The sequence below is a fragment of the Lepidochelys olivacea genome (assembly GCF_965140295.1).
Source record: "Lepidochelys olivacea isolate rLepOli2 genome assembly, chromosome: 14".
Lineage (NCBI taxonomy): Eukaryota > Metazoa > Chordata > Testudines > Cheloniidae > Lepidochelys > Lepidochelys olivacea.
The window spans coordinates 44,609,644-44,625,168 of record NC_140424.1 but is presented as its reverse complement, the minus strand read 5'-3'; positions in this window follow the sequence as shown (position 1 = coordinate 44,625,168).

The following is a 15,525-nucleotide window of genomic DNA, read 5'->3' as shown; positions in this document are numbered from 1 at the left end:
ACAAAGAAGCAGGGTGCCATGGAAATGAGATCTCAGGGAAACTGGGCCTCAAGGAAAACAGGCTGTCTAGAAACCAGGCCTCAGAAACCAGGTTTCAATGACTACAGGCCTGTGGGAAATTGCGTGCCATGGAAACTAAGCCACAGGGAAAACAGGCTATACAGAAACCAGGCATCAGGGAAACTGGTACCAGGGAAACCAGGCTTCAGGGAAAGGGGGTATTAGAGAAAATTATTGCCCCAAAAGGCCATCAAGACACCAGGCCCCAGGGAAAGCAGCTCATGGAGTCAGCTGTCCTGACAGTGAGTCTATTTTTATTATTTCACAGCAAATAAGGTGCTTGGCACTGTAGATAATTCCCAAGGCGGGCCCAGGTGTCTGATTTCCTCCCGCAGCAGGTGATTGTATAGGACAAGGGCTGGTTGGGCAGACCCTCTTTGCAGGCCTGGTGCGGCCGTCCTGGCTGTGAATGGGCGGCCGGCCAGGAAGCCCTTTGTTCCCGTGTAGGCAAGTGGAATAACCTGCTTCGGGTTTAGTGTTGAGTCTGGTTTTGCTGAATATTCGTAGACACACTGGGTTAAATTCTGATGACATTTATAGCAGCGTAGATCTAGAGTAACTCCAGAGTCCAACGTTTTGTATCCATATGATGGACCTGATTCCTCGCTGTGTGACTCTGGTTTCACACGGGTATAACTCCTCTGATTTACAACGGACTCTAACTGGTGTAAACCTTGAGTAACACCGTAGCGAATCAAGCCCTGTGTTTGGGTCTGTGTCTGATCGCTGATACATGAAGCGTCCTAGTGACAACTACAGCTAATGTTCCCCCATAAGCCTCTACACCCACCCCCTCCTAGGACCCCTGCCTCTCCTACCCCGCTCCTTACCCCTGCCAACGAGCTTTGGGTCCTTCCCACTTCCCAGCCCTCAGCACCAAGAGACAACGCCATGGTTTCAGAAGGGCCCGGCCTGCAGAGGAGGACCCAGGTGCCGGCCATGCTCCCAGCCATGTGATGTGTGCAGTTGTGACAAGATCACTGCTCAGCCATATGTGTTTACAGCTTACAGGGAACCCTGTTCCGGGCACCTCCTCGTGGGGCTCAGCAGGAGTGCGAGGTGTGGGTGCCTTTCCCAGGCACGTCCCCCCGCAGCCATGCTCAGTCTGACAACCACCCTGGCAGAAATCTGGGGGGGGGGGGGGCACATGACCCTGCATACTGCCCCGCCCCCATTGCCTCTGTGCGCAGGGCTGACAGGGCTCCCGCTGTCAGCCCTGGGCAGCTGGGCTCCCCCGTCAGCCTCACGGGGCTGAAACAAACAAATCCTGACATTTAAGAGTTCTAGCGCGAGACCATGAGTGAGGCTTAATTTATCTCAGAAATCATGTCTCTCGTGAAAGATTCACGAGAGTTGGCACGGCTGCTAAGGGCCACGAGGCCCCAGTGAACCCAGATGCCATGGAAACCAGGCCGGGCAGTGAACAAGCCTTGAGAAGAGAGAGGAACATGAGATGTAGGGTGGCTAGTTTTGGCTGGCCATATTCCTGGAGGTTTCATCACATGACATAATCTTTAAAGATTAAACTTTAATTCCTGGAGACCCGGACAATCCTGGAGGCTTGGCAACCCCACTAGATAGTGACAAAGAGAGAGTAACCCCAAGACATGTCATCTGCTCAAAGGTGGGCTCCAGGGGAAAGCCCTGAAATCTCCCGATTCCGTCTCTCTGCCCTGGGCTAGGAACCGACGACGCCTTTATCCTCATTAAACTTTCAGTTTCCAAATGACACCAGACACCACCTGAGGGAGGCTGCTCAGAACTGGGGCTGGGCTGTTTCTGATCAACATGGACTTTGAAATCAAATGAGACCTGCAAAGCTGGATTATCCACTTTCAACTACCGCTGTGTCACTTATTGCAGACACAGAGTTAGGGAAAGGAGGGTCAGTTCTGGTCTGTGCCTGCCACTTGTGCTGGGAGGGGAGAGACACAGCGCTGGGTGTAAGGCCCTTCACCCGGCCCGAGTTGCCTGATATTCCCGTCCAAGGTCTTTGGTTCTGAAAGGAAGGGACAGTGACATACAGAGGACATGGAAATTCCCCTTGGGAGCCTGGGCCAGGCACTGTAACATCAGCTGCTTTGGATACAGGGAGCCTCCTCCCCACTCCCAGCTGCGCTCCCTCTGAGGGCAATTCTGGCCACCTAACTGGGATTAGTTATTATTAGTTATTCCCCCACACAAATAAGCACATGTTTGAGACCCCTGGTTTTATGTTTTCTTCCAGATCATTGATAAAGATTTTGAGTAGAACAAATCCCAGTGAGACCTCTCTAAAAACACCCCCACTAAGTGATGATTCCCCAGTAAGAATTACATTTTGGGATCAATTAGCCAGTTTTAATTCAATTTAATATGGACAATATTGTTTTGTGTCAAGCTAGTTTTTTAATCATAATGTCCTGCTGTCTACGGGTATGTCTACACTACAGAGACGATATCGGCTTAGGTATGTTGGTATCGCTATCCCAGCATAGCCCCATAGTGCAGACAGGGTCACACAGAAGGGTTTTTCTGTCAGTGCAGGAACACCACCTCTCTGAACAAAGCTAGTTATGTTGATGGAAGCCCTCTTCCGTCAACATAGCTGCATCTACACTGGGGTTTTGTTGGCATAGCTATGTTGGTCCAGGGTGTACACTTTTCACACTGCTGCACGACGTAGCTGTGTTGACATAGCTTTAAAACCTAAGTCAAATGCCTTCCCGAAGGAGAGAGAGTAGGATTGAATGAAGGAGAGAAATTGTGGGGGATCTCAGAACAGAGAAAGAGGGGAAGCCCAGACCCCCTGGGGAGAGAAAGGTGAATTAAGCCCAAGTTGCTCAGGCTTTGGCTTCAGCCCCGGTGGCAGAGCTCAGGGCCTCAGGCTTCTGCCCCATGCAGTGGGGCCTTGGCTTTCTGCCCTGGGCCCCAGTGAGTCTATTGCTGGCCCTGCTTTGAGGACCCCCTGAAACCTGCTCGCAGCCCCCCAGGGGGCCCCGGACCCCTGGCTGTGAACCACGGTCCTATACAATCACCCGTTACTGGGCCTTACGTGGGGTTACCTACAGTGCCCGGCTCCTTGTTTGCTGTCAAATAGTAATAAAAACAGTCTCGCTGTCTGGCCGCTGACTCCATGAGCTGCTTTCCCTGGGGGCTGGTGTCTCGCTGGCCTTTTTGGGGCAATATTTTTCTCTGCTGCCCCCTTTCCCTGACACCTGGTTTCCATGGTACCCAATTTCCCTGAGGCCGGGTTTCTCCATGGCCCAGTGTTTCTGAGATCTGGTTGCCATAACACATGATTTCCCTGACACCTGGCTGCCAAAGTACCCTGTTTCCCTGATGCCGGCTTTCTGTATCGCCCGGCTTCCCTATGGCTTGGTTTCCATGGCACCCAATTTCCCAGAGGCCTGTTGTCGTTGAAACCTGGTTTCTGAGGCCTGGTTTCTACACAGCCTGTTTTCCCAGAGGCCTCGTTTCCATGGCACCCAGCTTCTTTGTGGGCCTGTTTCCCTGAGGCTCGTTGTCCTTGAAGCCTGGTTTCTCAGGCCCAGTTTCTGTACAGCCTGGTTTCCATGGCACCTGGTTTCTCTGAGGCCTGGTTTTCGTGGCACCTGGTTTGTCTAAGGTCTGCTTTCCATGGCACCTGGTTTCTCTGAGGCCTGGTGTCCATGGCACTTGGTTTCTCGAAGGCCTAGTTTCCATGACACCTTGTTTCTTTGAGGCCTGGTTTCCATGACACTTAAGTTTGTCTAAGGCCTGGTGTCATGGAGTCCCTGGGCGATGCTCTGGAACTGCTCCCCATGAAGCCAGGCAGGACTCTGGGGCAGTCGCCTTTCTGGGAGCAGCCTGTCTTCAGGACACACAGCTCACCCAGCTTCCACCTTCCTGGGTCTGACCTCGGAGCATTCAGCATCCTCTGCCCCTCCGTGCGCTTCCCCCAGCGAGTCCGCCCAGGCGGGGTCCTGGGGAAGCCAGAGGGTCCTGCCCCCCAACTCCGCAGTCAGACGTGACTCTCAGCCGGCCAGTAAAACAGAAGGTTTATTAGATGACAGGAACATGGTCTAAAACAGAGCTTGCAGGTGCAGAGAACGGGACCCCTCAGCTGGGTCCATTTTGGGGGCAGTGAGCCAGACAACCCCGTCTGCCCTTCACTCCATGTCCCAGCCAGCCCCAAACTGAAACTCCCTCCAGCCCCTCCTCCCCTGGGCTTTGTTCCTTTCCTGGGCCAGGTGGTCACCTGATTCCTTTGTTCTCCAACCCTTCAGCTTTCACCTTGCAGGGGGGGGGGAAGGGCCCAGGCCATCAGTTGCCAGGAAACAGGGTGTCGGCCATTCTCTGTGTCCAGACCCCTGCACACACCTGCCCTCTAGGGCTCTGCAATGATCATACACCCTTACCCCACCCCCTAGATACTTAAGAACTGCCTAGGGGAAACTGAGGCACCCCCACAATATTCGGAGGAAACATTAAGAACAGGCCCACTTCGTCACATCTGGTTTCTATGGCACCTGGTTTCTCTGAGGCCTGGTTTTCGTGGCACCTAGTTTGTCTCAGGCCTGGTTTCTACGGAACCTGGTTTCTCTGAGGCCTGGTTTCCATGGCACCTGGTTTCTCTGAGGCCTGGTTTTCGTGGCACCTGGTTTCTCTGAGGCCTGGTTTCTGTGGTACCTGGTTTCCATGGCACCCAGATTCCCTGAGGCCTGGTTTCCATGGCACTGGGTTTCTCTAAGGCCTGGTTTCTAGGTGTAACAAAGTGGGAATGTTCTTAATATTTTCTCTGAATACTGTGTGGGTGCCTCAGTTTCCCCATGCATTTCTGAAGTATCTAGGTGTGGGATAAGGGTGTGTGCTTGTTGCAGAGCCTTAGAGGACAGGGGTCTGCACAGAGAATGGCTGAAACCCTGTCTCCTGGCAACTGATGGCCTGGGCCCCTCCCCTGCAAGGTGCCAACTGAAGGGGTTGGAGAACAAAGAGATCAGGTGGCCTCCTGGCCCGGGAAAGAGACAAAGGCCAGAGGAGGGGCTTGTCATAACCCTAGAGGGAGCCTAAATTCCTCCTTAACTGTAAGGGGTTAAGAAGCTCAAGTAACCTGGTTGGCACCTGACCAAAGGAACCAATGGGGACAAAAGATACTTTCAAATCTGGTGGCGGGGGGACAGGGGGGAGGTTTTGTTTTGGGTTCTTTGTTTGTGTGGCCATTCGCTCTTGGGACTAAGAGGGACCGGACATCAATCCATGTTCTCCAAATCTTCCTGAACAAGTCTCTCATATTTCAAACTTGTAAGTAACAGCCAGGCAAGGTGTTTTCGTTTACCTTTGTTTTCTCAACTTGTGAATTTTCCCTTTGCTAGAGGAAGGTTTATCCCTGTTTTGTTGTCACTTTGAAACTAAGGCTAGAGGGGTTCCTCTGGGCTCTTTGAATTTTCTGCTACTCTGTAGGGTTAACTACCAGCCTAAGTTTACAGAGGTGATTCTTTTACCTTTTTCTCTTTAAATAAAATCCTTCTTTTGAAGAACCTGACTGATTTTCCCATTGTTCTAAGACCCAGGGGTTTGGGCCTGTCGTCCCTTTATAACCAATTGGTGAGGATATGTGGTCAAGCCTTCCCCAGGAAAGGGGGTGTAGGCATGGGGGAATATTTGGGGGGAATAGGACTCCAAGTGGTTCCCTTCCCTGATTGTTTGTTTGTTAAATCACTTGGTGGTGGCAGCGATCCCAAGGCAAGAAAGGAATCTGTGCCTTGGGGAAGTTTTAACCTAAACTGGTAAGAATAAGCTTAAGGGGTCTTTCATGAGGATCCCCACCTCTCTCCCCTTGAGTTCAGAGTGGGGAAGGAACCCTGGCAGGGCTGGAGGGGGGTTCAGTTTGGAGCTGGCTGGGGAAATGGAGGTGACGCAGCTACCAAGAGGGATTTTACAGTTAACTGGCTGGCTGGGTGTCCATGAAAGGGAGGTATCCCCAGACTTTATTTGTCACAGGGGCTGACCCCTCTCTGGCAGCTTACCTCAGCAGCCGCGGTGCTACTGGCAGGGGTTCAAAGGAGCCGCCCTTTCTCCCGAGTCAGCGTTGCCTATTGGCACGAGTTGGGCAGGGTAGGGGAACCCGGGCCCACCCTATCCTCCGGGTTCCAACCCAGGACCCTATGAAACCCGTTACCCGGGGTCAGGTCTCCGCATACTCAAAGACATCTGCTGGGCCACTTCCTACCCTTAGTCCCGTCTCGGGCGTCTCTCCCACCGGAAGCAGCTCGACGTCCCCTTCGGGGCCCGCGACTGACAGGGCTCCCGCGCCGCAGTCTGGGGGTTCGGCTTTGGCGGTCTGGTATCCTGGCGGCTTCTCGGCAGGGGCTCGCGGCGCACGTCCACTCTCCTCTCCAGCCAGTGCAGACTGAGCCGAGCTGCTCCCTTTTATACGCTCCCTCCGCCACCGGGCACATGCCCAGCAAGGGTGAGGGGGTGTGGACTCTTGGCCCCAAGGTACTTGCATCATCCGAGTGGGAGGGTTGATACAACCTCTCACAGGGAGAGTGGGGTCTGGTGGGTTAGAGCAGGCGGGGACTGGGAGGCAGGACTCCTGGGTTCCCTCCCTCCCGGCTCTGGGAGGGGAGTGGGGGCTGGTGGGTTAGAACAGGTGGGGCTGAGAGCCAGGACTCCTGGGTCCTGTTACAACTTGGCTACACTGAAGCCTAATTTGGATGAGGGCCAGGTGCATATGTGAACTTCCTTCACGCTCTGTGACTCCATCCAGACCCGTTCTCATCGCAGAATCACTCCACGTTTCAACAGTCTCTTTTCTCCACCCCTTCCTGGTGAGAGGCAGAAACCAGGAGGCGTCTGAATTACCCTGGACGGGGAAATCGAAAGTTAGGGTCTGTCTGTGTGTCTGTGTGTGAGTGTTCTGGGGACATCTTGAGGGGTTCACAAACAGCAACTTGTGGCCAGAGACACAGGGAGGCAGGGGCCCTGAGTTAGTGTCTGTCTGTCCCATTACCAGCCATTTGCACTGGGTGGGGAGTTGGGCCCAAGGGGGCAGGGCTCTGGGGAGTAGGGGCTACTGCAGGGGATGAGTATAGGGTGCTGCAGGGAGGCAGAGGGTTTGAGGGAGCTGGGTGCAGGCAGTTAGGTTCAGGGCGCTGGGATGCAGCTGGGAGACTCTGGGGGATGGGGGGAAATCAGCCGCGGGCTCTCAGCTCCCCTTTGAGGCACAGCAGGGATGAGTTTGTGGAGGACTCAGCCCCACTGGGAGAATGAAGCCAGTGGAAAATGAAACGTTGGGGGAGAGTTTTCCTTTACTTTTATTGAAGTAAGTCAGTTGGCTTCCGGGTTCACACTGGGGACACAGAGATCAGAATCTGGCCCTGATCTCCATCCCTAGGATGCCTGGGTTCCATCCTGGCTCTGGGAGGGGAGTGGGGGCTGGTGGGTTACAGCAGGGGGTAGGGAGCTGGATTAGCTGCAAACACAGGTGTGTGTGGGGATTTTAATTACACTCAGGGCAAGGCTGTGACTGGACTGGGGGATTGTATCTCCGCACCTGGCTTTTCTTCACCCTTTGGTTGCAATAAACCTCTGGCTCTGTCTGAACCCCATGGTGTGGGGCTGTTTCCAGGGGGTGAGACCTGAGACATGGGAGGGATGGGTCCTAACTGCAGAGCCCAAATGGAGGCACGTCCAACAAGCTACTGATTTCATGAGCTGCAGCTTGGAGTCTTGCCTCTGAAATTGGGGGGCTGCGAGTTGAACGTGAAGCAAATGTGGCTGACATGAAAAGTTTGGAGGAAAATGTTCAGAGAAAGTTGTATTGACCCCTGAACATTGCTAGCAGTCCTATTGTACCATCTTCTGCTGGGCAGGCAGGAGATGAGGATGGCTTGCAGTCCTTCTGCACCGTCTGCTGCCAGCCAAAGATGTAAAAGATGGAGTGGATCAAAACAAGAAATAGACCAGATTTGTTTTGTATTTATTTGCTCCTCCCTCCGTCCCTCCGTGAAGTCCTGCCTGAAATACTCCTTGATGTAAAGCCACCCCCTTTGTTGATTTTAATTCCCTGTAAGCCAACCCTGTAAGCCGTGTCGTCAGTCGCCCCTCCCTCTGTCAGAGCAACGGCAGGCAATCGTTCCGCGCCTTTTTTCTGTGCAGACACCATACCATGGCAAGCATGGAGCCCGCTCAGCTCACTTTGGCAATTAGGAGCACATTAAACACCATATGCATTATCCAGCAGTATATGCAGCACCAGAACCTGGCAAAGCGAAACCAGGCAAGTAGGCGACGTCAGCGCGGTGACGTGCATGATGAGGACATGGACACAGACTTCTCTGAAAGCACGGGCCCTGCCAATGTATGCATCATGGTGCTAATGGGGCAGGTTCATGCCGTGGAATGCCGATTCTGGGCTCAGGAAACAAGCACAGACTGGTGGGACCGCATAGTGTTGCAGGTCTGGGACGATTCCCAGTGGCTGCGAAACTTTCGCATGCGTAAGGGCACTTTCATGGAACTTTGTGACTTGCTTTCCCCCTCCCTGAAGCACATGAATACCAAGATGAGAGCAGCCCTCACAGTTGAGAAGCGAGTGGCAATAGCTCTGTGGAAGCTTGCAACGCCAGACGGTCATTTGGGAATCAATTTGGAGTGGGCAAATCTACTGTGGGGACTGCTGTGATGCAAGTAGCCAACGCAATCAAAGATCTGCTGATATCAAGGGTAGTGACCCTGGGAAATGTGCAGGTCATAGTGGATGGCTTTGCTGCAATGGGATTCCCTAACTGTGGTGGGGCGATAGACGGAACCCATATCCCTATCTTGGCACCAGAGCGCCAAGCCGTCGAGTACATAAACCACAAGGGGTACTTTTCAATAGTGCTGCAAGCACTGGTGGATCACAACGGACATTTCACCAACATCAACGTGGGATGGCCGGGAAAGGTACACGACGCTTGCATCTTCAGGAACTCTGGTCTGTTTCAAAAACTGCGGGAAGGGACCAGACCAGACCAGAAAATAACCGTTGGGGATGTTGAAATGCCTATAGTTGTCCTTGGGGACCCAGCCTACCCCTTAATGCCATGGCTCATGAAGCCATACACAGGCAGCCTGGACAGTAGTCAGGAGCTGTTCAACTACAGGCTGAGCAAGTGCAGAATGGTGGTAGAATGTGCATTTGGACGTTTAAAAGCGCGCTGGCGCAGTTTACTGACTCGGTTAGATCTCAGCGAAACCAATATTCCCACTGTTATTATCGCTTGCTGTGTGCTCCACAATATCTGTGAGAGTAAGGGGGAGACGTTTATGGCGGGGTGGGAGGTTGAGGCAAATTGCCTGGCTGCTGGTTACGCACAGCCAGACACCAGGATGGTTAGAAGAGGACAGGAGGGCGCGGTGCGCATCAGAGAAGCTTTGAAAACCAGTTTCATGACTGGACAGGCTACGGTGTGAAAGTTCTGTTTGTTTCTCCTTGATGAAACCCCCTGCCCCTTGGTTCACTCTACTTGCCTGTAAGCTAACCACCCTCCCCACCTCCCTTCGATCACCACTTGCAGAGGCAATAAAGTCATTGTTGCTTCACATTCATGCATTCTTTATTCATTCATCACACAAATAGGGGGATAACTACCAAGGTAGCCCAGGAGGGGTGGTGGAGGAAGGAAGGACAAGGCCACACAGCACTTTAAAAGTTTAAAACTTTCAAACTTATTGAATGCCAGCCTTCTGTTGCTTGGGCAATCCTCTGTGGTGGAGTGGATGGGTGGCCAGAGGCCCCCCCACTGCATTCTTGGGCATCTGGGTGAGGAGGCTATGGAACTTAGGGAGAAGGGCAGTTGGTTACACAGGGGTTGTAGCGGCAGTCTGTGCTCCTGCTGCCTTTCCTGCAGCTCAACCATACGCTGGAGCATATGAGTTTGATCCTCCAGCAGCCTCAGCATTGAATCCTGCCTCCTCTCATCACGCTGCCGCCACCTTTCAGCTTCAGCCCTCTCTTCAGCCTGCCACTTACTCTCTTCATCCCGCCACCTCTCCTCCTGGTCATTTTGTGCTTTCCTGCATTCTGACATTGTCTGCCTCCACGCATTCGTCTGTGCTCTGTCAGTGTGGGAGGACAGCATGAGCTCAGAGAACATTTCATCACGAGTGCATTTTTTTCGCCTTCTAATCTTCGCTAGACTCTGGGAAGGAGAAGATCCTGTGATCATTGAAACAAATGCAGCTGGTGGAGAAAAAAAAGGGACAGCGGTATTTAAAAAGACACATTTTATAAAACAGTGGCTACACTCTTTCGTTCCAAGGTCGCATTTTGCCTCCCCCCAGCACGTGGCTAGCCCCTCCCCTCTCCCCCCTCTCCGTGGCTAACAACGGGGAACATTTCTGTTCAGCTACAGGCAAACAGCCCAGCAGGAATGGGCACCTCTGAGTGTCCCCTTAAGAAAAGCACCCTATTTCAACCAGGTGACCATGAATGATATCACTCTCCTGAGGATAACACAGAGAGATAAAGAATGGATATTGTTTGAACGCCAGCAAACATACACTGTAATGCTTTGTTCTACAATGATTCCCGAGTACGTGCTACTGGCCTGGAGTGGTAAAGTGTCCTACCATGGTGGATGGAATAAGGCTGCCCTCCCCAGAAACCTTTTGCAAAGGCTTTGGGAGTATATCCAGGAGAGCCACAAATGCCAGGGGAAATTAATCATTAAACATGCTTGCTTTTAAACCATGTATAGTATTTTAAAAGGTACACTCACCAGAGGTCCCTTCTCTGCCTGGCGGGTCCGGGAGGCAGCCTTGGGTGGGTTCGGGGGGTACTGGCTCCAGGTCCAGGGTGAGAAACAGTTCCTGGCAGTTGGGAAAAACGGTTTCTCGGCTTGCTTGCTGTGAGCTATCTACAACCTCATCATCATCATCTTCCTCATCCCCAAAACCTGCTTCCGTGTTGCCTCCATCTCCATTGAAGGAGTCAAACAACATTGCTTGGGTAGTGGTGGCTGAACCCCCTAAAATGGCATGCAGCTCATCATAGAAGTGGCATGTTTGGGGCTCTGACCTGGAGCAGCCGTTCGCCTCTCTGGTTTTCTGGTAGGTTTGCCTCAGCTACTTAAGTTTCATGCGGCACTGCTTCGGGTCCCTGTTATGGCCTCTGTCCTTCATGCCCTGGGAGATTTTGACAAATGTTTTGGCATTTCAAAAACTGGAACGGAGTTCTGATAGCACGGATTCCTCTCCCCATACAGCGATCAGATCCCGTACCTCCCGTTCGGTCCATGCTGGAGCTCTTTTGCGATTCTGGGACTAAATCATGGTCACCTCTGCTGATGAGCTCTGCATGGTCACCTGCAGCTTGCCACGCTGGCCAAACAGGAAATTGAAATTCAAAAGTTCGTGGCCCTTTTCCTGTCTACCTGGCCAGTGCATCTGAGTTGAAAGTGCTGTCCAGAGCGGTCACAATGGAGCACTCTGGGATAGCTCCCGGAGGCCAATACCATCTAATTGTATCCACAGTACCCCAAATTCGACCCGGCAAGGCCGATTTCAGCGCTAATCCCCTTGTCGGGGGTGGAGTAAGGAAATCAATTTTAAGAGCCCTTTAAGTCGAAAAAAAGGGCTTCATTGTGTGGATGGGTGCAGGGTTAAATCGATTTAACGCTGCTAAATTCGACCTCAACTCCTAGTGTAGATCAGGGCTATGTTACACCCAACACTCCTATTAGTACATCCAAGAATGAAATTTGCCTTTTTTGCAACAGCATCACAGTGTTGACTCATATGCCTTTTGTGATACACTATAACCCCCCAGATCCTTTTCTGAAGTACTGCTGCCTAGCCAGTTATTCTTCATTTTGTGTTTGTGCATTTGATTTTTCCTTCCTAAATATAATGCTTTGTACGTGTGTTAGCCGACGGCCAAGGATGTTTGGTGAGGTGCCAGCTATGCCCGTTTATACCATCCGTGACTTTAACCGCTAGGACGCACTGTCCCTTCGCGGCGGGCAGCCCGGGCTAGGCTGACGGATGCCCCAAGGTCCTAACCACCCGTGACTTTAACTGCTAGAGCTCAGAGCTCCTTCGCAGCGGGCAGTCAATACTGACTGACAGGTGCCCCAATGGCAGCACTAAGAGCCTCTCCACACCCGTGACTTTAACTGCTAGAGCTCAGAGCTCCTTCGCAGCGGGCAGCCAGGATTGACTGACAGGTGCCCCAAGAGTTTGCCCCGTGGAGGCGGCACAACTCAACGCTAGGCTCTTAGTACTCTCACCTAATGGCCAGGCTTTAGAGCCAAAACGGCTGAGGTTCTTTAATTGTGTTGGCTGCTTTACAGTAAACCAGAGAAAACAAGTCAGGCTTATGCATAAATGGTTACCAAAATTTATTAAGCTAGATTCTAATCATGTGGTTACAAAATTGCTAGTGCCTACTTATTTAAATGTAGAGATGTTACATACACAAACAAGTTACAAAACTGAAGCCACAATCCCAAAGAAAGAAAGCAAAGTATAGAGCTCTATTTCAAAATATGTGTACACTAAAGGTAGGAGATCAGGTGTGGGTGCTTCTTACCCTCCTTGCATCTCTCGATTCCAGCGGTGCCAAGCCAGGATCGGTCACTCAATTCCGCGGAAAGACGAATAAGGGACAAGGCGTAGGGACCCTCTTAGCTGCAGAAGCCTTGGGAGGCTGTCACTTATCTGACCAGCAGATAGATAGTGAAAAGCACTCAAAAATCATGGTGCTGTAGGTCCCCTACTTATACCTCTGTACTCCTTTATTCTCTTTCTCCTTTCTTATGCCAAATTGAGGCTGGTCTGTCGGGGTGACGCCAGCTTTCACAAGAGTAGTTTACACTTGCAAGGGAGAGAAACAATAAGTTTCGACTACTGGACATTTCTTTTATCAGGGTAAATATTTTCCCACCTAGGATGTTGGTGTGTGTGCATCACGCTATTTAGTAGGGGCTAAGAGCCATGTCTGTCACAGGGCCTCTGCCTGCTGTGAGCTTAATCGTATCTGTTCCCAGAGGCACATTGTAGCAGCACACCTGTGCTTTCACAGCTTCAAAGGCTGTGCTGGAATATATGTTAAGTGCCCTGTTCCGGCTTCCTCCTGTGTTTCCAGCAATGCTGGTCTGGGGGGGGGGGGGGCTGGCTGTCTGGCTACAACGTGTCTTTATTGGATTTCAACTTGTTGATTTCAGACCAATTCTCCAATTTGTAAAGGGCGTTTTGAATTCTAATCCTGTCCTTCCAAGTGCTAGCCACCTCTCCCAGCTTGGTGACATCTGCACATTTTATACGTATACTCTCCACTCCATGGTCCCACTTCATCATCCAAGTCGTTAATGAAAATAATTAATAGTACCAAACCTAGGACAGAGCCCTATGGGACCCCACTCAATACATCCTCCCATTTGACAGCAAACCATTGATAACTTCTCTTTGAGAACAGTTTTTCAACCAGTTGTTCACCCACCTTGTAGTAATTTCACATAGACCATATTTCTTTAATACGCTTATGAGACTGTCATGTGGAACTGTGTCAAAAGCCTTAATAAAGTCTAGATATAACACACCTACTGCTTTCTGCCATCCACTGGGCTGGTTAAGCTGTGAAAGAAGGAAATCAGATTGGTTTGGCATGATCTATTCATGACAAACCCACGTTGGCTGTTTCTTACAACCCTATCATCCTCTTGGTTTGAACAAATCCATTGTGTAATAATTTGTTCCAGTATTTTTCTGGGTAGTGAAATTAGGCTGGCAGATTTCTAATTCCCTTGATCTTCCTTTTTAAAGATAGGTGCTATGTTTGCCTTCCTTCAGTCTGCTGGGACTTCACACATCCTCCTTGAGGATAATTGCTGCTGGTTCCTAAGGTGAAAATTCTTCAGGCCCCACAAACTAAGATGTAGTTAATTTATCTATCAGAGGGGTAGTCGTGTTAGTCTGTATCTGCAAAAACAACGAGGAGTTCTATGGCACCTTGAAGACTAACAGATGCATCTGACAAAGTGGGTTTTTGCCCACGAAAGCTTATGCCCAAATAAATCTGTTAGTCTTTAAGGTGCCACAGGACTCTTTGTTGTTTTTTAATTTATCTAAATATTCTTTAATCTGGTCTTTCCCTATTTTGGTATGAGATCCTTTTCCCTTGTTACTATTAAGTATCTGGTCACAATTAACCGTTCTGGTAAAGGCCTGAAGCAGAATACGTATCCTCAACTTCAGCCTTCAGAAACAGTAGCACAGGTTAGAATTTTTTCATTGCAAACTGGCTTTTCAAAGGAAATGAAAAATGTTGTGGGAAATTTTTTTCATTCCTTTGAAATTTTCCAATATTTAATGAAACTAAATGACAAAATGTTTACTTTTTTAAATAAAAAAAATGCTTTTGTGAGTCTTGGCTTCTCAAAAAGTGAAACAGACTTGGAGTTTTGGGTGTGTCTGTCCCACCTTTCTTTCTCCCCCCTCCCTCCCCAATTTTCCACTGGAAGGGAGAGAAAAGGCAGAGCATTAGGGGGTGTGTGCGTGTGTGTGTGTGAGAGAGAGAGAGAGATAACAACAAAAGAACTCCATTTTTTTGTTAAATTTGTTGTTTTTTTTTAACTGGGAAAAATTCCGTGAAAATTGTCAAACAAAACAGTGTTTTTCATTCAATTTTTTAATTTTTAAAATTAATTTGGCGGAGAACATATTTTTCTCCTAGCTCTAAGAAGCAGCACCTGTCTTGGAGCCCTGCAAAAATGCTGACTCATACAACAGTCGATTAATCATAAAGAATGTGAAATTTGTACCCTAACAGTTAGCCCAACATTAAACTTTATAACACAATCTGTCAATATTAGCTTTGCCCTAAACACTGTCTCAGGGCACAGTCATTTCAGCATCTTAATTATTTCACTTTCACTGAAAGAGAAAGGGACGATGCCTCGGCTGAGTTTCGGGACTACACAGGGTGGGGAGCTGTTTGTTCATCTGAGGAGATAGCTCACAGCACTAGATATTTAAAGACTAAATACCTTTGAAAAATCTGGCCCTCAGATCGGTGTCTGGTCCCTCTCTTGCCTCTGTGTCATGACACTCTGCCAATCAGTAGTAATTAATGGATGGTGCTGTACAGAGCATGGGCTGTTGTGCTGTATGAACATGGTGCTGGTGTTGTGTGGAGCAAGGGGGACATTTATCCCTGGCTGTTACCCCCCCTAGCTTTGAAGAGATTTCACTCAACACCTGGCATAACAATACTTATACGCAAAACATTCCTTCTCAGTGTCCTCAGGTCTGCTGGCCATAGCTTTCTCATGTCCTCTTGCCTCTCATCAATTTTCTGTGATTCCTAACAGTGAATATAAATGTGACACTATCCATTCCCCCTTTTCTCTGTTATAGTTTTTATTATTATTATTATTTTATTTTATTTATTATTATTTATAGCACCTTTTTTCACCTCCCCTCTAAGCAAGATTGTGGGGGGTGGGGAGTTCCCCCTAG